The 24,497-nt window shown below is 45.2% G+C and overlaps 1 protein-coding gene and 1 long non-coding RNA gene across 3 annotated transcripts in view; both read right to left on the bottom strand.

The window, feature by feature from the left end:
• LOC147747103 (vitamin D3 hydroxylase-associated protein-like) overlaps positions 1 to 24,497 on the bottom strand; it is a 349,697-nt gene that overhangs the window by 248,894 nt on the left and 76,306 nt on the right. The window lies entirely within an intron of this gene.
• LOC147747104 (uncharacterized) lies at positions 6,853 to 8,458 on the bottom strand. The gene is made up of 5 exons (XR_015299460.1): positions 8,212 to 8,458; positions 7,973 to 8,069; positions 7,808 to 7,874; positions 7,545 to 7,703; positions 6,853 to 7,211 (listed from the first exon to the last, which is right to left on the bottom strand). It is a non-coding gene; the product is annotated as an uncharacterized LOC147747104 (long non-coding RNA).

Raw genomic sequence — 24,497 nt, 5'->3', positions numbered from 1 at the left:
AGACCCCTTGATTAGATCCATGTTGGCGGATCATGCAATAGTGATCCTGTGCTATAATATAAAAGTACTAGCCTACGCAGACGACATCGCAGTGGTTACCCTAGACCCGCAGAGTGCTATAGACAAGATCGAAAGACTTGCGATAAAATTTGGCAAACAATCAGGCTATAGTCTAAACACCAACAAGACACAGATTGTATGTACCAGAAATACGCAATTCAAGGATGCACGCAGGACAGATGCAGCTACATATTTATATTTATTTAATTGGTATTTGTAGAGCACACTGCAACCCTGCGAGCATCCTGGCGCTGAGAGATAGTTAAGCCGGAGGAAAAGGACTGTCAACTGTGAAAAGAGGGTAGACTGCCAAGGGGGATTGAATCATTAATAAGAGCCAAGATTTTCAGACCTTGGGGAAGAGCCAGGTCTTAATTTTCTTGCGGAACAGCAGCAGACTTTGTATGGTCCTGATTTCCAAGGGGAAACGGCTCCAAAGGCCTGCTGCTGCCACGCTGAAGGCTCTCCCCCCCAGGGTAGTTTTCTTTAACCTGGGAATCCTGGCAAGGCTAGAAGAAGAGGAATGGAGGGTACGAGTGGGCTCATACCATTGGAACTTATCTTGATCCTTGTCCATGAAGTGCCCTGAACACAATACACAGCGATTTAAACAAGATCCTTTGAGCTGCTGGGAACCAGTGCAGCTCCGCCAGTGCTTGTGTTGTTGAGGAGCGACGTGTTCGAGAAAGAGCTAGCTTGGTTGCTGCCGCCTGGATACTCTGCAGTCTAGCAATCAGGTATCCCGGAGATTCCAGAAGCTAGGCATTACAGTAGTCTAGGCTGCTTATACTCCTGACTACCGTAGTTCATGCCTGTATTGGAAGCAATGGCAAAACTTTCCGAAGACCTTCGATGAGAGTGTAACAGCCTCCCACCAGTTTGTTAACATGGAACTCTAGATTTAAATTCTCATTGAAGCTGACCCCCAGATTACGTACCGTGTTCACTGGTGTCAAAGTGCCATCTGAAGTTAGAGGCCAGAAGTCAGCTGGCAAACTTTGGGAGAGCCCCCCACCTTACATTGTAGGATTTCCGTTTTCTCACTATTGAACTGAAGCTAGTTCTCCTTCGGCCATTTTGCCATTTCACGCATACAGGCATGGAAGCTTTCCAGTGAGTCCACCTGATCACCATCCAGGGATGCCATAAGCTGAGTGTCATCAGCACAGTTAATCACCCTGATGTTGTGTGCTTTGATAATTCCCAGCAGAGGTTGCATGTAAGCATTAAACAAAATGGGACTGGTAAAAGATCCCTACGGTACCCCACATATAATTCTCACAAATTCTGATTGGTACGGAGGGAGCGCCACTGCCTGCCATCTATCAGACAGATAAGATCGCAACCAGCTTAGCGCTACCCCCTTCACCCCTAGGGTTTCCAGCATGAGAGAAGAATATCATGATTTACTGTGTCGAATTGACCCCTGTCCGCCCGCATTCGGAGGCTGACCAAAATGGCACCAGAGCTGACTCTGTTCCATGACCCGGGTCTGAAGCCAAACATGTTCCTCCTCCAGTATGTTGTTTGTCTCCAGAAAGAGGGACAGTGCCCTGCTGACCAGGCATTCCAGGCGTTCCATGATCTTGATCGGGTAGGGCGGAGGGAGATTGGTCCATAGTTCTTATAGCAGCCTGAGTCCAGTGTGGGTTTTTTCAGAAGTGGTGTAATGACAGCCTGCTTCAAATTGGACGACACCACACTAGTATTAGGAGATTGACAGCATAGCTGATGTAGGATGGGAAAGGTCTTTCATTAGCTTATGGGGCAAAGGATCCAATGGTGAACCGGAAGAGATTCCTAGGGCTACTCGAGTAAACTCCTCTTCCGAGGTTGTCGGGAAGCTATCCATAATGGCCCCAGGGGTGGCAAACTCAGAAGCACCCTCCCTGTTATCACATCTCCCACCCTTTTTCTGATCTGGCAAGGTGGATGGAGAAATATCTCTCAGGCCTTCCACAATTTTGTTTATTTTGACTTGGAAGAAGAAAGCCATTCCATCACACAGCTCCTGAGTGGGTTTGATTTTGCTGTTAGTACAGTCGGGGTAGGTCATGCCTCTCACTATCCTGAAGATGTCCCTAGATTTGTTGGAACTTTTATGAATGGTAGATGCAAAGTTTTCAGCTTTGGTAGTAATTATTTCTTTTTTGTATTTTATTATAGTAAGCCTCCAGCTTATTCTGTCCGTTTCCAGATATTCCTTCCTCCACTGTCTTTCCGCCATTTTGCACAAGAGCTTGAGGTTCCTCAAATTCTTTGTGTACCATGGGGCTGAGGGGCTTCCTCTTTTCCTAATGACTTTAAGAGGAGAAAGTTAGTCGAGCTTCCTTGTTAGATGTTCACTGAAGGCGATTTAATTCTCAGTGACCTGTTTCTCAGTGTTGAACAGAGCCTCTGTCTGAAATAGAGGGCCACCCATTTTTCCCTTTCTCAGAAGCCCTTTCCAATCCCAACTATGGAAAGTCCTGGCTTGTCTATCCACGGGCCTCATTTTGTTCAGGCTTTGCACACTTAAAGTGGCATGGTGGTGATCAGTCCACCCCACCGGCAGGATTTTTCCCATTGTGATGAGATCTTCTTCGGCAAAGATCAGATCTAAAGGGACAGCCATTACGGCAGAGGTTGGCTCGACGTGGGAAATTCATTTGGTTCCTCTCTTTAAAAAAATTGAGGGGGACCTCAAGCGTTTTGATAATCTCCACCTATCTATTATTGGCAGAGCAAATGTCATTAAAATGGCGATGTTTCCTAAGATGTTCTATCTATGTCGGTTCATACCTATAGAACTGGATAATTCCATATTTAAAAAGGCAGAGGGAATGTTTTCACAATTTATATGGGAGTATAAGAAAGTTAGGAGATCATTAAAATCCATGACCTTACTGCAACACGGGGGGGACTGGCAATTCATAATCTTCTATATTATTTCTGGGCAGTAACGCTGCAACACATATTATTTAGGCCTCAAAGCTGGGACTCGGTTGGGGTGGTGGAGGTGGACAAGGAGCTATTTATGAGCTAGCAGTTGGTAAACTTGCTCCAGGGCTAGTTTTAAGGCAGCTATTATAAGAAAACTTGTTTTAAGATTATAAGAGCTGCCTGGAATATATGGCGAAAAATTAGTAAAAACTTGGAAATACCCAGAATTCAAAGATATACATGGCTGTGGCGCTCATCAGCCTTTCCGGCCCCCTTTTATGATAATAGAAGTAAAATATGGGAAAAGGCAGGAATAAAACAGATAGGCGACATTGCTGACCCGAATGGGGTCGCTTCATTTGAGGAACTCCAGGTACGATATGGGCTAGATTTGAGCACTATTTTTAAATATATACAAGCGAGGGAGTTGATAAACAAGCTGGTCCTGCAATTCACTAACTTGGCTTGAATCACGTTATTAGAACTTTTACTGAAAAAACAGATTTGTGTTAAGGATGTGTATACAATATTGTTGGAGGCCACCCCGGATGACATCTGTAAAGTAGAAAGGGCATGGGCAGCCAAATTGGACAACCCGGATATAGATATTTGTAGGTCATTAGAGCAAGAATTTTTTTTAAGTGCAAATGTCAAAGCCCAAACCTATAAAACAGTGTTCAGACTCTATTTTACCCCAGCTAAACTTTGGGCGTGGGGGAAATGGGATAATAATAAATGCCTGAGGTGCGATCAGGGACCAGCTGATATAATTAATATGTTTGCTGATTGTGGTAAATTGCTGGCCCTGAAGGAGAGTATTGAACAGTTTTTATGTCAAAATGTGGGGCGGGCAGTATCTCTAACATCAACCATGTTGATATTGGGATTTGATGAAAGATTACAGCTAGACCCTACTCAAGGGTATTTATGCGTTATGGTGACAGCTGTCTATCGCATTTTGATTGCTACTATGTGGAAGGATGTAGATTCACCAACATATCAGGCATGGTATGCTAGACTGTATCATATATTTAATCTAGATATGGCACTGTATAAATGTAAAGGTCGGGGGAGGCCGAGGGAGAACGTCTGGGTATTTAGCATGTCTTGGTCTGCATTTAATATATGTCCTTACTGTCTGGCTTTTCCCATTCTTCGTTTTTCTCTTTCTCCTTTTTCTAGATTTGCTGCTCTCATCTTCCGCTTCTCTCTGGGAAATACAGATTGTTTTCTTTGTGTATGTTTGGGATATGTAACTACTGGTATGTTGTATATAAATAATTTGTAATTATTGCTTCCTGGAAATAAATTATTAAAAATGTTAAAAAAAAGAAAGTGAACCATTGCCACCACTGTGACCAATACATTGGTAAATACTCTTGGAGAGGTTGCCAGACAAAAGGGCAAGACCTGGAACTGAAAGTGTTGCCCTCCAACAGCCAACCGGTGATAATTCTGACTTGTTGGATGAACGGGGACATGGAAGTATGCATCCTGGACATCTAATATGACGAGGAAGTCGTCTCAAGCCAACAAAGCAAGATTAGATTGGACCATAATCACCTTGAAGTGTTCCACCACTAACCCTTTGTTCAGCGTCTTGAGGTAGAGAACCGGCCGAAGCTGACCATTGTGTTTTGGGACCAACGACAGCAGTGAATAAAACCCCTTTTTCATTAGTGAAGCAGACACCGGAATGATCGCCCCTTTCTCCAGAACAGACTGAACCCCTTGAATCATGGCCTGTCTTTTCGATTTGCCCCTTGGAAATAGGGTATCAAGGAACGGATCTAGAGGAGGTGCCCCCTGAAAGTCAATTTGTTAGTCCTGACCGATAATCTGCAGGATGCATTTGTCGGGAATCATGACTCGCCAATGATGATAAAAATGATACAGGCATGCCCCCACACCATGATGGTCATTAAGAGGGTTGTTCATTTCCAGACTGGAAGTTTTGTCTGGTTTTTCCTGCAAACACATCCACCTGACCCCCGGCCCGGCCTCTAAAGTGACGTCTGCCAGACAGGGCCTGAGCTTGTTTCTTTTCAACAAAAGATCTGTCCATAGACAACTGGAAAGGCTTCAAAACCTTGTTTTCTTCCACAGCCTTTTGTGCAAGCTCATCCGGTTCTGGAACAAAAAGCTTCTGATGGGTAAAGGAAAGATTCATAACCAGGGTGTGTTGGCTAGCGTCTAGCTCCCATAACTTCAACCATAATAATCTCCAACCAGTAATTGAAGCCCCTGCCGAGGAAGAAGCTGTCCAAAGGCTAATGAACATGACATTGGACAAGAACTAGAATAGTAACTCCATATTTGCCAGGATTAGTTTGCAATCCCGTCAGACTGCATCACATCATATAAAGTTTGAAAATCCTTACCAAGTCGTGAGATGCACAGGTAATATATATGTACTGCCCTTGTGGAAAGGTTGGCAGCTGTGTAGGACCGTTTAAGGGAAGCTTCAACCTTTGTAGCAACAACATTGGTTAACCTGGAATCTTCTGAAGCCAAACTAGAAGTTGACGCCAAGGCTGCCAAAATAGTGTTCACCTTAGGAGTCTGGGGGAACGACTCCTCAAAGTCCTGCAATATATAACATTTACTCAAAAAAACGAGAAATAGATTGCCTATCTTCCACTCCTTGGACAGCATTGATTTGATTACATCATGACATTGCAAATCATTATTATCTACTGCAGTATACTGTGAATAAAAACCCTCCTCCAGCTTGGATTTTTCACCAAATCCCAGTACCTCTCTTGTATTGGACATGAGATCTTTCATCTGTGAGCCTTGAATGTACTTGCCCTTAGGCTCAGAGTCAAAGTCATCCTCAGCCACATCCAAATGTGGCTGTTTAGAGGCAGATGATTCCCCCACAGCAGAATCCACTGCCTCCTTAATGAAAGCTTGCAGCTCAGAACGAAAAATCTGGAGCACTTCCTCCACCATGTCCTCTGGAGGCGCATCCCATGATTATCTGTGCTTGAGCGCTTACTCATAATGTCAGTGCAGTAAAATAAATGCGCTACTGCACCATTCTTCCTGTTTAAATAGAGTTGCCAGGCAACAGAATCTCACTCCTGTGAGATTCTGCAGCTAAATAAGAACAAGTGCTGCCTCCCAGGACCGTGCCTCATCTGACACTTAATCCCGGCTTCAAATACCACAACTGAGGCTCTTCATTGGCCTGCTGGCGCACACAGTCACAAGATCTGAACTCCCTGTCCCAGGCCCAGCACATAGATGGGGAGCAAGCCACTTCCAGTGTAGCACAGTCCGTCCGCCCATTGACAATGGTGAGATAATTAACGTGTTCCCAGCCAAGCTGGTTTACAATAGACCTGCATAAATGTAGAAAACAATACAGCGTGTCTGTAAAAAAAAAGAGGAGAAAAAATCAGGAGAATGGGCAGGAGGGGTGGGCTATCTACTTTATCGTAGTGATAAAAGTCAGCTTTCAGCTGAAGGGATCTCTGGTCCTAGTGTGAAAATCTCTGTTGGAATTGGAAACACCTCACAAGTTAGGACTGGGACGAGGAGTATGGGGATGAGGGGGCAATGCCTAACACTCCTCAGCATTTCTTACCCATAGTCAATTACATCTTTATGAACTAGCCAAGAGAGTTCCATTCCTAATCTGCTGAGACGTCTTGTGTTAGAACTGGCACGTTCTGGTTGGCTGAGGTGAGGCCCTACAGGCAGAGCCTGAGAGAACAACATGAAAGGGGTGTTTCCCAAATAGAACAAATCAAAGTTTAATAAAAATTAACAGAATACCCACCAATTCACAAAGAGAGTAAATATATTCAAAAAAAGTTTTTAATTTTCATTTTGACAATCAACACGATTTTTTTTGGATAATAAATAAAGTGATTCCATTTGTACAATACATAACATTTGGAAAAAATATACATAATCAGAAGCATACAAAATTAGTCTAAAAACTAGGACACGCAAAAACACTTCAAACCGGACAATAAATTAGATCCACTCATACATCCAAACATACCTTTTATACAATCAAATTCATACTCAGACATTCACATCCATATCACTACACACAAGGACAAGAAAAGCGCCGACGCACGTTTCGGACAAGTGCCAATAAAGGCTTCCTTCAACAGGGCGCACTTCAAATATTGTACAGACAAGCAGAATAGATAATGTCTGTGACACGGTCCTGACAAGCGGTCCTAGTAGCAGCAAAGCTGTGGGTGGGTATTCTGTGGGCAAAAAGGAAGAATAAATGGCAATTCGGGAGAGAAAATTATTTGTTTCAATAATTAAAACAAATACTGGTCTAAGACTAGAGTCAGCAAGACAAAATGGTTTCAATCAGTCAGGGGCATGCACATCAATGAAGATAAACTATCCTTATATCCCCAAATTTTAAAAACACCAGAAAGGAATATTCAGGGATTAAAGAAAAGTGTGTCAAGAATATCAAAATAAACATAAGTGGATAAAGAGAAATAAAAAGAAAAAGCATAAGTCGGTTGCCCAAAAATTGGTACACCTGTAGCCAGAGACAAGGTTTTCAGATAATGGTAACCTACCTAAATACCCAACAATAACGAAGCCCCTTTAAATATGTGGTTCACAATCCCAGGGTTTCATCGGTCATGAATAGCGCATATTAGAATAGGTCCACAAGGGATCCAAGTGTACGAGGGAACCAGGAATAAAAGCAATACCATGAAATAAATTCCAAGTATCTAGTAGGAATATAAGAATAAAAACAGGGGTAACACATCAAAACATCTAGCATAATGACAGCACAAAAATGTAGTAATTGTGGTTTAAGGAAGGGCAGAACTACCTCAAAACGAATAGCAAGCACTGATGCAGAGCAGTAAGTAACCCCGGGGCCGACAGTGAAAGATGACCTATGAAGCAATAAAAAGCCATAATGAGCTACACAACTCTTGAAAAGGTCGTGACTCTAACATGAAGCAGACTTAACACACAGCGAACTGCAACCTACCTTAAGACAGCAAAATTGAGCCATCATTTGGATGAGGTGAGACGAACACCGGAAATGTCATGATGAGGCCCAGCTTCAGTCCCGGGGAATAGGGGGCCTGTAGGGACAGAAACGGCAGAGGGATTTTAAATACGGATAAAAAGTGGGAATAATAAGGGAAAGATAGCGTGATAAGACAGATCGAGGGGAAGGAGCACACGGGGCCCGCAGGAGGGAACTCAGGATCCGAAAACACTAACCTGAAAAACGGCCCGGCAGTGCACGTAAAGTGGTGTCCTGGGTCGACGGAATCGGGTGACTCCTTCACCTGCCTGTGATACGGTAGGTCGAAAGGGAGAAACAAAAGGGGAAGTGGAGTTATATACAGGTGTTCCAGGGGAAATGCAGAGCACCTGGGCGCCGTCAAGATCGAAGAGGGACTACCACGATAACGCAGGAAAATGAAAAGAGACGAAGGGCAAGAAAATAAATAAATAAACAGCTCCAACGTGGGAGACAGTGAGAACAGACTATCCGAGCCAGCTGAAATGGAGGTATACATGTAGATAGACCAAACGGCAAGGTCCAAAACATTCAACACTAGACGTGGGGCAGACAGAAAAATGAAATATGATAAATAAAGAAAAAAAGAATTAAGAAACCAAAAAAATAAAAAATAAAAACAACAGGGATGAAGTAATAACCGAAAACCAAATATTATGAACACAATAAAGAAAAATAGGGAATAAATAAGAATCAGCTAGAGCTGTACAAGAAGGCAATTAAGAGCAATAAAGAGACCCAGAACACTCTAACTTAAACAAAGATTCTCTCCAAAATAGATTGCAAACAGAAAAACTAGATGGATGAGAGAGAACAGAAAGAGATGCTACATCTCACGGTCATTCAATGAATGGCATTCTCCCAGGGTATAAATTCGTTTAATCCTGAGACAGCCGTCCCAAGATAAAAAATCCAGAACACTTCTCTTTTAGCTCTAATAGCGTCAGTGTTGCCATCCTTGGGCTTTTTTATTTTCTCCAGAATAAGCCATTTCAAATCTTCCAGGGTGTGGTTAAGGGCTTTCCAGTGCGCAACAAGCGGGGCTCCAGGGCGTTGGTTTCTGATGCAAGATTTATGCTCTGAAAACCTGGTCCTGAATTCCCTGCTTGTTTCCCCTACATAGCCCTTAGAGCACGGACATGTGATGAAATATATGACATTACTAGTTCTACAGTTTGTCATATCCTGCAACGTGATTCTTTTTTTGTTCCAGTTCAATTCGGGGACAGTCATGATGTTATCACAAGCGTGACATCCGCCGCACTTATGACTCCCATAAATGGGGTTAGTCCCTTTGATGCTGCGTTGACTGACCATGGGTGCGTCAGGGAGGGAAGCTCTAACCAAGACATTTCTGAGAATCCTGTTGCGACGGAACGCAATAATAGGTTTCTCGAATTTCTCCATATTTTTGTCTAGGTTAAGCAGATGCCACTGTGAATTAATGATGCATCGGAGTTTCTCGTTAAGGTTGGAGTGAGTAGTAACTAACACCAACTTGTCATCAGGTGTTTGGATTTTTGATTCTAAAAGAGCCTCTCGGTTATAATATTTGGCTCTTTTGTAGGAATCCCTAATAAGCCTATTAGGATATCCCCTTTCGAGAAATTTCTTCTTCATAGCAGTGGCATGTGTTTCAAAATCCCTCGGGTCAGTACAGTTCCGACGGAGCCGAAGGAACTGGCTAAACGGTATGCTGTTTCTTTGTGTCCGGGGGTGGAAGCTATCGTACATAAGAAGGATATTCCGTGCTGTGGGCTTGGTGTAAAGGGAAAATTCTATATGTCCATTAATAGCCTGTATCCAGGTGTCAAGAAATTCAATTTTCGAGGAGCTGATGTTCGCTGTGAATTTAAGATGGGAGTCACAGAGATTTATCCATAGGATAAATTCATCAAGTTGGTTTCGTGTCCCCCGCCAAATGAAAAAGATATCGTCTATGAACCTGTTATAGTTTGTGATGTTTTCAAAAAACGGGGCCATCTCATTGTAGATGTGTTTCTCCTCGAAGACCCCCATATAGGAATTAGCCACATTCGGAGCACATGCCGCCCCCATGCTGATGCCAAGAACTTGTTTGTAGATGGACTTGTCAAATTCAAAATAATTCTCCTTTAACACAATACCTAGACATTCGAGGACAAACAGTTTCTCGGAAGGACAATCGGAGTCTCTAAGGATTTTTTTAACAGCTTGGAGGGCACCTTCTTGGGGGATATTCGAATAAAGTGCCTCAATATCCATAGAGACAAGTAGGTCGGAGTCAGTATTAAATTCCAGTCCCTCAATTTTCGAAATAAGATGTCCGGTGTCACGGACAAATGCAGGGAGGCCACTCACAATTGGAGAGAGACAAGAGTCTACAAATTTCGAGAGCGGTTCGGTGAGGGACCCGATGGTCGAAACAATAGGCCTAAAAGGTGGACATGAAAGGCTTTTGTGCATTTTCGGAAGTCCATAAAGGACTGGTATTTTGAAAAAGGATTTATTCAGAAAATCAAATTCCTGTTTACAAATAGACCCACGTTGTAAGGCACTATATGTAACGTTAGAAATCTCAGTCATGATTCTTTTGGACGGGTAGTTAGCCACTCTAAGGTAGTGTTCTTGGTTACTGAGCATAAGTAAGATCTGTTCCTTATAGTAATCACTATCCAAGACAGTGATACCACCCCCTTTGTCGCTTGGTTTCACAGTAAGGGTACGATCAGTCGACAGTTGCTTAAGGGCCTGATATTCATCGTAGTTGAGATTGTAGGGGGGCTTGGGAACGAACTTGGTAAATTTAGAGATTTTAGAGCAGACACTCTTCTCAAATATTTCCACCTCAGGCCCAACTTGCTCGAGGGTGGGCGTGAAGACTGAAGCAGGTCGAAAGCCAGAGATATTGTTCTCTCCTTCATATTCTCTACCCATGAAAAACTTTTTAAGGCGAACTTTACGAAAAAAGGTCTGTATATCCCTGTTAAGTTCGAATGCATTGAATGGAGCACTCGGGACAAAGGATAATCCACGAGAAAGAACTGCTACTGTACTGTCATTTAAAGGTTTTTTTGACAGATTGAAAATAGGGATCAGAGACTGGTTAATGGGTGTTTCTAGTTTCTCCAGTACCGATTTTGTCTTGTCTCCAGAAAGCGTGGCTGGTTCTCCGTCTGGTGAAAACCTGTATTCTGGAAACGTCCCCTTTCCGATGGTCTGAATCGAACACGATTCGTCCCTCGGCGATTCCCTAAAAAATGATGGGATCTTTGAGGACCGTCAAAATTGTTCCTTCTATCCGGGGGATTTTCATTAGAGGTAGACCCACCTTCATCAGATTCAGATGTATTTGAAAAAGTCCGAACTTGCTTATTTGACCAATATTGTTGGTCATTTTGTTGGTATGAGTCCCGGGTGGTATAGTATTGGGCATGTAGGTAGGGGTATACTCTTTCTTCTGAAAAGAATCTGATGTCTTTTTTGAGTTTCTCTGCCTTCCTTTTAACTATATACTCATTGAAGGAGTCAAGTTCAAGGTTCACCTCTTCGAGTTTGCGTTTAGCATCGCCCACTACATCATTTTTAAGGAGTGATTCCTCCATCTCTGTAATTTCTTTAAGCAGCTCAGCTACTACCTCTCTAGCTGTCTCAATAATAAGTAGCATCAGGTCTCTAGAACAACGATTGGCAATAAGAGACCATCTTTCCAAAAAGGTGCGCAATTCCACGAATAAGCCTGGTATATTTCTAATACGCAACCCATTGGGTATGACTCCAGCTTTTAAATATTTAATCATGAAGTCTGCATGAGACTCCGTCCTTTTTGATTTCTTTTTCAAGTTGAGAAGTTTAAGCCATTCATCATTAGTACCTTTGTTAAGTGAGGATGGCTGGTCAGAAGAGGTGGTAGGTCCAAGCAACCTGGTGAAATCTTCCTCACTAAATCCAAAAGTTTTAATGGCATCCATGATTTATTGTCTATCACAAGAAAAGAGAATTGAGATATCAAAGAACCAGATGAAAAAGAAAGAAAATGTGCATCAACAGAATGTTCTTCCCCACCAGGGGCAGAAGGAAGGAAAATAGAAAACAAGAAGACACAATAGTCCAGGTATCCAAGGACCAGTAAATGATCCCACACGCAAACTCGTCTTGCTGAACTCAAGGCCAAAGGGAGGGACCTATCTAACCCTCACGGCAAAGGTGCCGGGAAACAATTCTTTAAACAGAAGAGGGGCCCTGAATCTAGGAAAAAACTACAACAGGGGAACAACCCGCCAGGGCGAGAACATGAGAGAACAACATGAAAGGGGTGTTTCCCAAATAGAACAAATCAAAGTTTAATAAAAATTAACAGAATACCCACCAATTCACAAAGAGAGTAAATATATTCAAAAAAAGTTTTTAATTTTCATTTTGACAATCAACACGATTTTTTTTGGATAATAAATAAAGTGATTCCATTTGTACAATACATAACATTTGGAAAAAATATACATAATCAGAAGCATACAAAATTAGTCTAAAAACTAGGACACGCAAAAACACTTCAAACCGGACAATAAATTAGATCCACTCATACATCCAAACATACCTTTTATACAATCAAATTCATACTCAGACATTCACATCCATATCACTACACACAAGGACAAGAAAAGCGCCGACGCGCGTTTCGGACAAGTGCCAATAAAGGCTTCCTTCATCAGGGCGCACTTCAAATATTGTACAGACAAGCAGAATAGATAATGTCTGTGACACGGTCCTGACAAGCGGTCCTAGTAGCAGCAAAGCTGTGGGTGGGTATTCTGTGGGCAAAAAGGAAGAATAAATGGCAATTCGGGAGAGAAAATTATTTGTTTCAATAATTAAAACAAATACTGGTCTAAGACTAGAGTCAGCAAGACAAAATGGTTTCAATCAGTCAGGGGCATGCACATCAATGAAGATAAACTATCCTTATATCCCCAAATTTTAAAAACACCAGAAAGGAATATTCAGGGATTAAAGAAAAGTGTGTCAAGAATATCAAAATAAACATAAGTGGATAAAGAGAAATAAAAAGAAAAAGCATAAGTCGGTTGCCCAAAAATTGGTACACCTGTAGCCAGAGACAAGGTTTTCAGATAATGGGCCTACCACTCCCATCAGAGGTGGGTGATTACACTCACTGTATAACCTGCACTCATCCTTGGGTAGCTTGGCACTGAGCAGTCAGGCTTATCACAGATGCAATGTGTAAAACATTGCCACAGCACTCTCACCCAATAAATACTCTGAGCATCACTAAAGAGCCATCTCATGTGGTGTATGTAAATACAGTTTATATTCATCACACACATTCACTAACACAACATGAACATCATGTATTTCTGGGCATATATCATATTCGGAAATATCACTAACAGTGCTAGTCTCAACTGTGTTAAAATGACATCAGTAATGTGCACACTTGGAAAAGATCTACTTTTAATCCCTAAAGCGCCCTTATGTGGTGCGAAACGTTGTCATGACAAGGCCCACCCTGGCATTTGTTAAAATTTATTACCACACAATTATAGTGTGCACCCCAGATCCCAACAATATGAGAAATGTGTACATACAGATAATTATAACACTTTTTACCAGCACCGTAGGCCAAGGCCTCATTAGTGAAAACCAATGTGAAACATAGTATTCTTTTGGCAAGGAATCAATGTCTAAAGCAACCCTACTGTATGGTGTAAGTAATCACAGGCAGTCACTTCCACACACTCACTCAGCACCAATACACAGTGTCACGGATATCAAGGAAGGTCCATATGGAGCGCTCTCGCACACACACACACACACACACACACACACACACACACACACACACACACACAGCACAGCACCATAACACCATAAGGCAGTGCAACTGGTATCAGGCAGGTCAGTTGATAATTCACATACAGACCCCATGGCCCAAGCCCTCTTCCAGCTGTAGGTCACCTGACTATCCTACGCCCACTGGCTGAGATAGAGAAAACCTTCCGCCATGATGCTAGTCTGAATGCAGCCGAAGTCACACTTAGTGAGGGTCCCAGGGAAGGAGGTGGTGGTAGGTAACAGGACTAATTAGGTGGCAGTCGACAAATGGAGGTTTGGCCGTTACTTGGGAAGATCACCCAGGGTATATGCAGAAGCGGGCCGAGGACGATAGTCTTTCACTTAAAGGGTTCTAGGCGGTGCCTTCTGGCATCAGCCTGGTTCTGCAAAGCACAAAGGCAGGGGGTCATGCAGTCTCTTGGTCCACTTCTGATCGCTCTATAAATCGTTCCTTAGTCCACTGAATTACTCTCACCACCCTCGTTCGGTTCGGGCAATGCTGCCTGACAACACCAGGTTGTCGGGCCGGGTGAGGAGAGGGCAGTTGTTCTGCCTCACTGAGGGCATAAAAGGAACAATCGATGAATGGAGGGTGAAGTAGGGGAGGCCCTTGAAAGAAGGAAGCTTAGTAGCTCCCAGGCATTCCAGGCACCCTGGAACACAAATCCGCTCCTCCGCACCTCCCCTGGGAATGAGGCACAATGCCTGGTTGCCCTTTACTATGAGTCGTACCAGACAGTTCCGGTCACACACAATGAAGAATCACAAATTCAGTTCCTCTCTGGAAATGAGGCAGAACATCTAAAGCGCGTTGATCTGAGTCACGCCAGACAATTACGGTCGCACACAGTGAAGAATTGCAAATTCAGTATCTTACTGGAAATGAGGCACAACGTCTGGTGTGCATTGATATGAGTTTCCCACACAATTTCGGTCACGCACAATGAATAGTTTCAAATTCCGTACCTCCATGGAAATGAGGTACAGCGTCTGGTGCACATTGATACAGGTTGCACCCGACAATTCCGGTCGCACACACACATGCTAGTTCAGCAGTAACACATGTGGTAGAATGAGGCACGAGTAAGCGTACCCCCTCTTCTCCGATGGTCGCAACCTGTGAATAGGACACCGGATGCAAGGGGCGTGCAGTCGGCGGGTCGCACAAGAGAAATGCGGCACGATCGATGAAGCGAGCCACCCAGGGTTAGATGTGGGCAGTACTTTTGGGGTTTCGCAATAGGTAATTTGGTGTCCAGGCACCATACTTAGTTCCATGCTCACACCGCGCCACCGGTAGCGATCCAGCAGACGATGTGGGCACTGAAGAGGGCACCACTCTCCAGGTGTCACAGGTAAATGGTGTGGGTCCTTCGTGGGAGATCTTTGATGACCTACACAAGAAAACAGGGGCAACCCAACAAGCCCTTAGAGAGCAATCTTCAGGGTGCCACACAGCAGCAGATAGTGAGCCCATGCCATCCACTATTCAGGATGGCATGGTGCATTGTCCCTTCCAATGTCAGTTATCCTTGTGCTCAATAGATTCATCTGGCAGTGTGGACCACGCAGTTCCAGGATCTCCGGTCCCACGTCTTTACAAGTTTGTCTCTACCCTGCTGAAGTATGGCACCAGTAGTTATACTGTAGTGTACCTTTGAAGATGGGAGTGGTTCAGAGGGTTTCCCTTTGAACCACGGATGACTCCCCTAAATTTCAATCACGTCTGCCATGAGGCCATGGAATGCAGATCTATGGGCCCGATTCACAGAATGAACTTAAGACTCAATCCTGAACTTACTACTATTTTGGTATTCACAGAATGCACTTACTACTTTTGGTATTCACAGAATGAACTTACTACTTTTGGTATTCACAGAAGTTAGGATTTTGTCTTAAGTTTGTCTTAAGACAAACTTAAGACAGACTTAAGACAAACTTAAGACAGACTTAAGACAAAATCCTAACTTCTGTGAATACCAACAGTAGTAAGTTAATTCTGTGAATGCCAAAAGTAGTAAGTGCATTCTGTGAATACCAAAATAGTAGTAAGTTTAGGATTGAATCTTAAGTTCATTCTGTGAATCGGGCCCTTAATCTTTAGTGGGGGCCATGATCTGGCTCCCAGAGGCCAAGTGTCAAAACCTCCCTCTCCAATCTGTCCATCCAGGCCCTAAAAATGGCAGAGATATGTTGTTCCAGGTGCATGTCCAATGTTTATACCAGTCTCTGAGGGATATGCACAGATGTGCTCACCCAGCCTCCAGCATGGACTGGAGTTAAACTAAAAGGCACACAAAGAGTTTTAGAGCAGAGAAATGCCTACTTTGTAGAAGTGACATTTCTTAGCTATTAATGACAAATCCCTTTTGACCGAGGAGAGAGTTTGTCATTGTAAATACAATGACAAGACACATTATGAGGCTGCTGCGCTGCAAGCCACTATTGCAGCTTGAAGCAATTTCAACCATTCCCCCATATTAACCTATGGAAAGAACAAACCTCATACGTAGTGAAAACACATGGGTATTCTTTACTACCTGGGCAGGGAACACACGTGTACCTGCCCTGCCTTTCACCTACCACTTGCTTCACCCCTTAAGACTTCCCCCAGCGGTGCCCTAGTGGTAGTGTAAGTTTCCTTCAGGATAGGCCAGTGGTTTAGAAAGGCCAAACTGGGCACAAGCAAAATTGCGCACACACTGGCCTGCAATGGCAGGCTTGATACATGTTTAAAAACCTCATAGGTGCGAGTGCGCACCAACAGGCCTGCAATGGCAGGTTTGAGGCATGTTTAAAAACATCAGGTAAGCACCACTTCCTAAAGTGTGCAGGAAGGGCGTGCGCATGTTCACACTGCATTACAAGAGAATCCACAAGACCCCAGTGTTGTCCCAGGAGAAAAGCTCACCTCTAAGTAGGGAAAACCCACATGGGGGTTCTGCACTACTTGGGCAGGGAACACCATGTGTACCTACCCAACCTCACCTCTCAGCTACCACTTGCTCCAACCCTTAAGGTTGACCCTAGGGGGGCTCTAGTGGTAGTGGAAGGCTCACTCAGCATTGGCTGATGAGTTAGAAATGCCAACCTGAGCATCGGCGTAAGTGTGCACTGACAGGCCTGCAATGGAAGGCTTGATACATGTTTAAAAGGCTACTCTGGTGGATGGCACAATTGGCGCTGCATACCACCATTTGCCAGTGCAGTACCTACCCTGGGTATGTGATGTACCTTTTTACAGGGCACTCAGAGGTACAACACCTAAACCAGTCAAGTAAGCACCACTTCCTAGCATAGGTAGGATGGGTGCATGCGCTTTCACATTGGATTACAGTGGGAAAGCGCCCAGAGTCCTAAGGCCGTTGAAAGAGAACGAGCAAAAACCAGGAGGAGAAAAAGCAAAACGTTTTAGGGAAATCCCATAAGGGCCACATACAACATCCTGGTTTGCAGCAGTAACACTTGTAGGGATGGTGAGTAACCACACAAAGTCCATGCAATGGAACGCTCTATGAACCTCTTTAATAAATAAATGGCATTGTATGATGAGAAACTGGCTTAGTGAGCTGAATGTTTCCTGCTGAACATGCAAAAAATAAATTTTGAATTTGAATTTAAAAACATTTATTAAGCGCACATTTACCAAGCGGTTTCTTGGCGCTGAGGATGCAGTTGAACCTAGAGAAAGGGGGGGCAGGAGGTTAAGACGGAAAGGCTTGCAGGAAAAGGTAAGTTTTAAGCGCCTTGCGGAAGTCAGAGTACAAGGGTATGGATCTATTGGATGGGGGAAGGGAATTCCAAAAGGTGGGGCCAAGTACAGCGAATCTCACCCCCCCATCCTTTTTTTCCTGAAGCGTGGTACGGAAAGGAGGGACTGGGTGGAGGAACGGAGTTGTCTGACCGGGGTGTCGTTTTTGATTTCGGAATTTATAAAAGCTGGAGCAGTTCCGGCTCAGGCTTGAAACGTGGTGCAGCCAAGTTTGAAGAGGGCCCGCTCTCTGATGGGCAGCAAGTTGTGTAATAAAGGGGTGGCGTGGTGCAATTTAGGGAGACCATGGATGAGGCGGGCGGCTTGGTTCTGGACCAACTGAAGGCGTCGAAGGGCATAGGCCGGGACGCTGTTGTACAGGATGTTGCCATAGTCAAGGCGAGATAACACCATTGCCATCATGATGAGTTTTAAAGCGGAAGGGGAAAAGGATCTGGAAATGTTCCTAATGGTGCGAAGGGTGAAGAAACAAGAAGATACCACCATACTGATCTGGGAGTGCAGGGTGAGATGTTGGTTCAGCGTGATCCCAAGGGTTTTAACTGAGTGTGAAGGTGGGGGGGCACCAAGTGAGGGGGCCAGAACGTGGGGGTCCAGGGACTGGATGTACCACCGGTGAGAACCACCTCCATTTTATCTGGGTTGAGTTTGAGGTGGTTGAAATTCATCCAGTCCCTGATGAAAATCATAACCGATTGAAAATTGTGGATGGACTCAGGGGAGTGCGAGAGGTTGAAGATCAACTGGAGGTCATCTGCATAGTTGAAAACTGAGACCTCCAGTTGCTGTAAAGCAAAAATGAGGGGGAAAATGTACAAGTTAAATAAAAGGGGAGAAAGGGAGGAGCCCTGAGGGACGCCGCACTGCACCTTGCATGGAGAGGCAGAAAAATCTGCAAGATGAACGGCCTGGGTGCGGTCTCTCAGGAAGGAAGTGAGCCAAGCCAAAGGGGGCCCCCTGATGCCCGCTGCCTCGACACGGTTGAGAAGAATGGAATGGTCAACAGTGTCGAAGGCAGCAGACAAGTCAAGGAGGACCAGGGCTTGGGACCGGTTGGCATCCATCCCCTCCCTGAGTCTGTCCAGGACTGAGACCACAACCCTCTCGGTGGAGTGGAGAGGGCGAAAGCCGGGCTGGCAGGAGGCCAGATAACCACTGCCCTCAACTAAAGAGCCGAGGACAGTGGCAATGTGGCACTCCAAGATTTTGCCCAGGTAGGGGAGAAGGGAAATGGGACGGTAGTTGGAAAGGAAAGAAGGGTCAGCACCAGGTTTCTTCAGGATGGGGATTATTATTGCCGCTTTATGAAGGTCAGGGACAGAGCCTTTGCTGAGGGAATTGTTGAGGAAAGCCAAGGGGGGGTGGGGGGTGGGACAAGCTAGGAAGATTTCTCTCAAAACAAACACTGGGCAAAGATCAGAGGGGGAGCCGGATTTAACCCGGACCAACAGGGAAGATAGAGTCTCCCTGGTCAGCGGAGGTATGTGATCTAAATGGAACCTGTTAGGTGGGGGTTCAGAGGCAGGGGGGGAATAGGGAGTTGGAGGTATGTTAGCCTTGATGGCTACAATTTTCTCGAAGAAGAATTTATTTAGAAAATCACAGAGGGATTGAGAAGGGGGAGGTTTGAGAGAAGTTCTGTCTGATAAGGTCAACTCGTGGACGGTGGAAAAAATTTACCTCGGCTGATTTTCGGCCGAGAGTATCTTGCCCAAGAAATAGTTGGTCTTGGCCAGAAGAATTGGCAGGTCATGGGATTCATTCTTAAAGGGTTTGTCTGGGATCCCCTGGGAGTTTACCCCAAAATAGGGAGGTGCAGTGCCGGCATAGAATGCAACTTCTTGTTGGGGTCTAGAGTTCAACTCCAAAGGCATGTCTGTGTGCGTGGGTATGTATGAGTGTGTGTGTATTGGTCATGCTACACTCTTTATCACGAGTGGTAATTCAAAAAGTTAGAGATATCAATATAGGACTAGCTATGTTGTGTTAGAGGAAACTCAGAAGGTATATCTGTGGGCAAACCCTGAGCCCAGTCTTTCCTGAAGGTGACATCATCAAGGAATATTCTGGGAGCGTTGGTGACCAGTAAGCCTTTAGGCGCTGTGTTGGTCCTCAGGTATTGTGCGAGGATAACGCCATGCAAAATAGTGCGTATCCTGTTTCGCTTTTTCTCAGTGAGAGTGTCCCAATCTGTAGTCTGCGCTATTGTTGTTGCTGTGTTAAAATCTGCCAAGAGTGTGGGGTCATCGAGGATTTCAGTGACGTCATCCTCGGTGAATGTTAGGCCTGTGTTTTGTGCCATCTTGTATCAGTCAGGTGTCTCTCGCAGCTGCGCGCTGCCAATTATCAGCAAATCAAAAGGGAGAGAGAGGACTAGGTAAGCCAGTCCGGGTCCCCTGGTTATATGTAGAGACACCGTATGTCTGTACTGTCTTTGTGTTTTTATGTACAGTAAAGCAGAGGGAATCCCCCTCTTACACGTACGGCACCTTAGCGAGTGCAACACTTTTTTACCACACACTTTCACTTAATATAGTTTATTTTCACCCACACATACTCATTTGGTCCTGAGGAAAGCCAGTTTTAATCAAAAGGCCTGGCTGAAACATGTAGACCACAAGGACGTAGGAGCCCCTAATATACTCCACATCGTCCACAGCCTTTTTATCTTGCTAACAGGGGCCCAGGTATTAAATTTACCTCTTACCCTCGGGAACTGGGACCACCTGTATAGCTTTTAAAACCTTTCACCTTCATTCTCACCAACACTGCACACTCAGTAAGAATACCAGCTCCTCAGTAATCTGGAGTCGCAGCACACCCGGGACACATTCGGTGTCACTGTGGTGGGCCCGATGATGAAGCATGACACCAACTAGGTTGGTGTGTGAGGGCTTCATGACCAAACCTAAGGGTTTGCCCACAGATATACCTTCTGAGTTTCCTCTAACACAACATAGCTAGTCCTATATTGATATCTCTACATATAACCAGGGGACCCGGACTGGCTTACCTAGTCCTCTCTCTCCCTTTTGATTTGCTGATAATTCAAAAAGTTAAGCAATGCCCTTGTCATAGTAAATTCTTTCTGTAATTGGGCACCCGGTCCCAATTTTAACTGGACGTCCCAAATGAGAGTGCACATAGCGACAAACCGGAAAAAGTAACTTGGTGGTTCAAAGGGAGCCCGCACAAACAGTTCTGGAACTGAGCCATCAGGTTACCCGCAAGATCCCATTCTATAATAGACAACTCAAACTGCACCTCACTCAGTTCTCATTGTAGCTGAGGCGCTTTGAACACCTTGTGATACAAGTATGGTGGTGCCACCATCCTGGTATCTATAAATCATGGCTGTATATCACAGTACGATTCAGAAAAGGGGGTGGTGATGAACAGAGTGTCTGAATTAAGCAGACCACTCTTACCCAGTCCAAAGATCAGGGCTTGATCCATCACCGTTATTTATCTCACTGCACCATCCCAGCTCAGAACCTGGCTATATGCAAATCAGTCTGTCCCTGGCCCAGTGCATCATGGGAACAGGGCAGACTAAACTACCAAGCCAATTCTTCACCAGAAAGGAGACAAGCTACCAGGGACCGGTTTCTGGCATTTCAGCTGTCTTCGGCCCGGCTTGCTTGAATCCTGATGGTGCAGTGAGAAAGGGACTCATGTCTGAGTATACCCTGCCACACCTATGGTGGCCAAAAACGATTCAGAAAAGGGGGTGGTGATGAACAGAGATTCTGAATTAAGCAGACCACTCTTACCCAGTCCAAAGATCAGGGCTTGATCTATCACCGTTATTTATCTCACTGCACCATCCCAGCTCAGAACCTGGCTATATGCAAATCAGTCTGTCCCTGGCCCAGTGCATCATGGGAACAGGGCAGACTAAACTACCAAGCCAATTCTTCACCAGAAAGGACACAAGCTACCGGGGACCGGTTTCTGGCATTTCAGCCGTCTTCGGCCCGGCTTGCTTGAATCCTGATGGTGCAGTGAGAAAGGGACTCATGTCTGAGTATACCCTGCCACACCTATAGTGGCCAAAAACGATTCAGAAAAGGGGGTGGTGATGAACAGAGTGTCTGAATGAAGCAGACCACTCTTACCCAGTCCAAAGATCAGGGCTTGATCCATCACGGTTATTTATCTCACTGCACCATCCCAGCTCAGAACCTGGCTATATGCAAATCAGTCTGTCCCTGGCCCAGTGCATCATGGGAACAGGGCAGACTAAACTACCAAGCCAATTCTTCACCAGAAAGGAGACAAGCTACCGGGGACCGGTTTCTGGCATTTCAGCCGTCTTCGGCCCGGCTTGCTTGAATACTGATGGTGCAGTGAGAATGGGACTCATGTCTGAGTATACCCTGCCACACCTATAGTGGCCAAAAACGATTCAGAAAAGGGGGTGGTGATGAACAGAGTGTCTGAATTAAGCAGACCACTCTTACCCAGTCCAAAGATCAGGGCTTGATCCATCACCGTTATTTATCTCACTGCACCATCCCAGCTCAGAACCTGGCTATTTGCAAATCAGTCTGTCCCTGGCCCAGTGCATCATGGGAACAGGGCAGACTAAACTACCAAGCCAATTCTTCACCAGAAAGGAGACAAGCTACCAGGGAACGGTTTCTGGCATTTCAGCCGTCTTCGGCCCGGCTTCCTTGAATCCTGATGGTGCAGTGAGAAAGGGACTCGTGTCTGAGTATACCCTGCCACACCTATAGTGGCCAAAAACGATTCAGAAAAGGGGGTGGTGATGAACAGAGTGTCTGAATTAAGCAGACCACTCTTACCCGGTCCAAAGATCAGGGCTTGATCCATCACCGTTATTTATCTCACTGCACCATACCAGCTCAGAACCTGGCTATATGCAAATCAGTCTGTCCCTGGCCCAGTGCATCATGGGAACAGGGCAGGATAAACTAACAAGCCAATTCTTCACCAGAAAGGAGACAAGCTACCGGGGACCGGTTTCTGGCATTTCAGCCGTCTTCGGCCCGGCTTGCTTGAATCCTGATGGTGCAGTGAGAAAGGGACTCATGTCTGAGTATACCCTGCCACACCTATAGTGGCCAAAAATGATTCAGAAAAGGGGGTGGTGATGAACAGAGTGTCTGAATTAAGCAGACCACTCTTACCCAGTCCAAAGATCAGGGCTTGATCCATCACCGTTATTTATCTCACTGCACCATCCCAGCTCAGAACCTGGCTATATGCAAATCAGTCTGTCCCTGGCCCAGTGCATCATCGGAACAGGGCAGACTAAACTACCAAGCCAATTCTTCACCAGAAAGGAGACAAGCTACCGGGGACCGGTTTCTGGCATTTCAGCAGTCTTCGGCCCGGCTTGCTTGAATCCTGATGGTGCAGTGAGAAAGGGACTCATGTCTGAGTATACCCTGCCACACCTATAGTGGCCAAAAACGATTCAGAAAAGGGGGGGGTGATGAACAGAGTGTCTGAATTAAGCAGACCACTCTTACCCAGTCCAAAGATCAGGGTTTGATCCATCACCGTTATTTATCTCACTGCACCATCCCAGCTCAGAACCTGGCTATATGCAAATCAGTCTGTCCCTGGCCCAGTGCCTCATGGGAACAGGGCAGACTAGACTACCAAGCCAATTCTTCACCAGAAAGGAGACAAGCTACCGGGGACCGGTTTCTGGCATTTCAGCCGTCTTCGGCCCGGCTTGCTTGAATCCTGATGGTGCAGTGAGAAAGGGACTCATGTCTGAGTATACCCTGCCACACCTATAGTGGCCAAAAACGATTCAGAAAAGGGGGTGGTGATGAACAGAGTGTCTGAATTAAGCAGATCACTCTTACCCAGTCCAAAGATCAGGGCTTGATCCATCACCATTATTTATCTCACTGCACCATCCCAGCTCAGAACCTGGCTATATGCAAATCAGTCTGTCCCTGGCCCAGTGCATCATGGGAACAGGGCAGACTAAACTACCAAGCCAATTCTTCACCAGAAGGAGACAAGCTACCGGGGACCGGTTTCTGGCATTTCAGCCGTCTTCGGCCCGGCTTGCTTGAATCCTGATGGTGCAGTGCGAAAGGGACTCATGTCTGAGTATACCCTGCCACACCTATAGTGGCCAAAAACGATTCAGAAAAGGGGGTGGTGATGAACTGAGTGTCTGAATTAAGCAGACCACTCTTACCCAGTCCAAAGATCAGGACTTGATCCATCACAGTTATTTATCTCACTGCACCATCCCAGCTCAGAACCTGGCTATATGCAAATCAGTCTGTCCCTGGCCCAGTGCATCATGGGAACAGACTAAACTACCAAGCCAATTCTTCACCAGAATGGAGACAAGCTACCGGGGACCGGTTTCTGGCATTTCAGCCGTCTTCGGCCCGGCTTGCTTGAATCCTGATGGTGCAGTGAGAAAGGGACTCATGTCTGAGTATACCCTGCCACACCTATAGTGGCCAAAAACGATTCAGAAAAGGGGGTGGTGATGAACAGAGTGTCTGAATTAAGCAGACCACACTTACCCAGTCCAAAGATCAGGGCTTGATCCAGGGCTTGATCTAGCCCTGATCTCTTGATCTCTTGACTGGGTGGGAGTATTCTGCTTAATTCAGAAACTCTGTCCATCACCACCCCTTGTTGTTAAATATTTTGTCCACCCTAAGCGTGGAAGGGTATACTCAGATGCGAGTCCCTTGCTCATTGCACCATCAGGATTCAAGCAAGCCGGGCCGACGACGGCAGAAATGCCAGAAACCGGTCCCTGGAAGCTTGTTTCCTTCCCAGTGTAAGAATTGGCTTGGTAGTTTGGTTTGCCCTGTTCCCATCATGCACTGGGACAGGAACAGACTAATTTGCATATAGCCAGGTTCTGAC

This window comes from Lissotriton vulgaris, chromosome 1_1 (genome assembly GCF_964263255.1).
Source record: "Lissotriton vulgaris chromosome 1_1, aLisVul1.2, whole genome shotgun sequence".
In the NCBI taxonomy this organism is placed as follows: Eukaryota; Metazoa; Chordata; class Amphibia; order Caudata; family Salamandridae; genus Lissotriton; species Lissotriton vulgaris.
The sequence above is the reverse complement of the archived record's forward strand: the minus strand, read 5'-3'. Positions and strand labels throughout refer to the sequence as shown.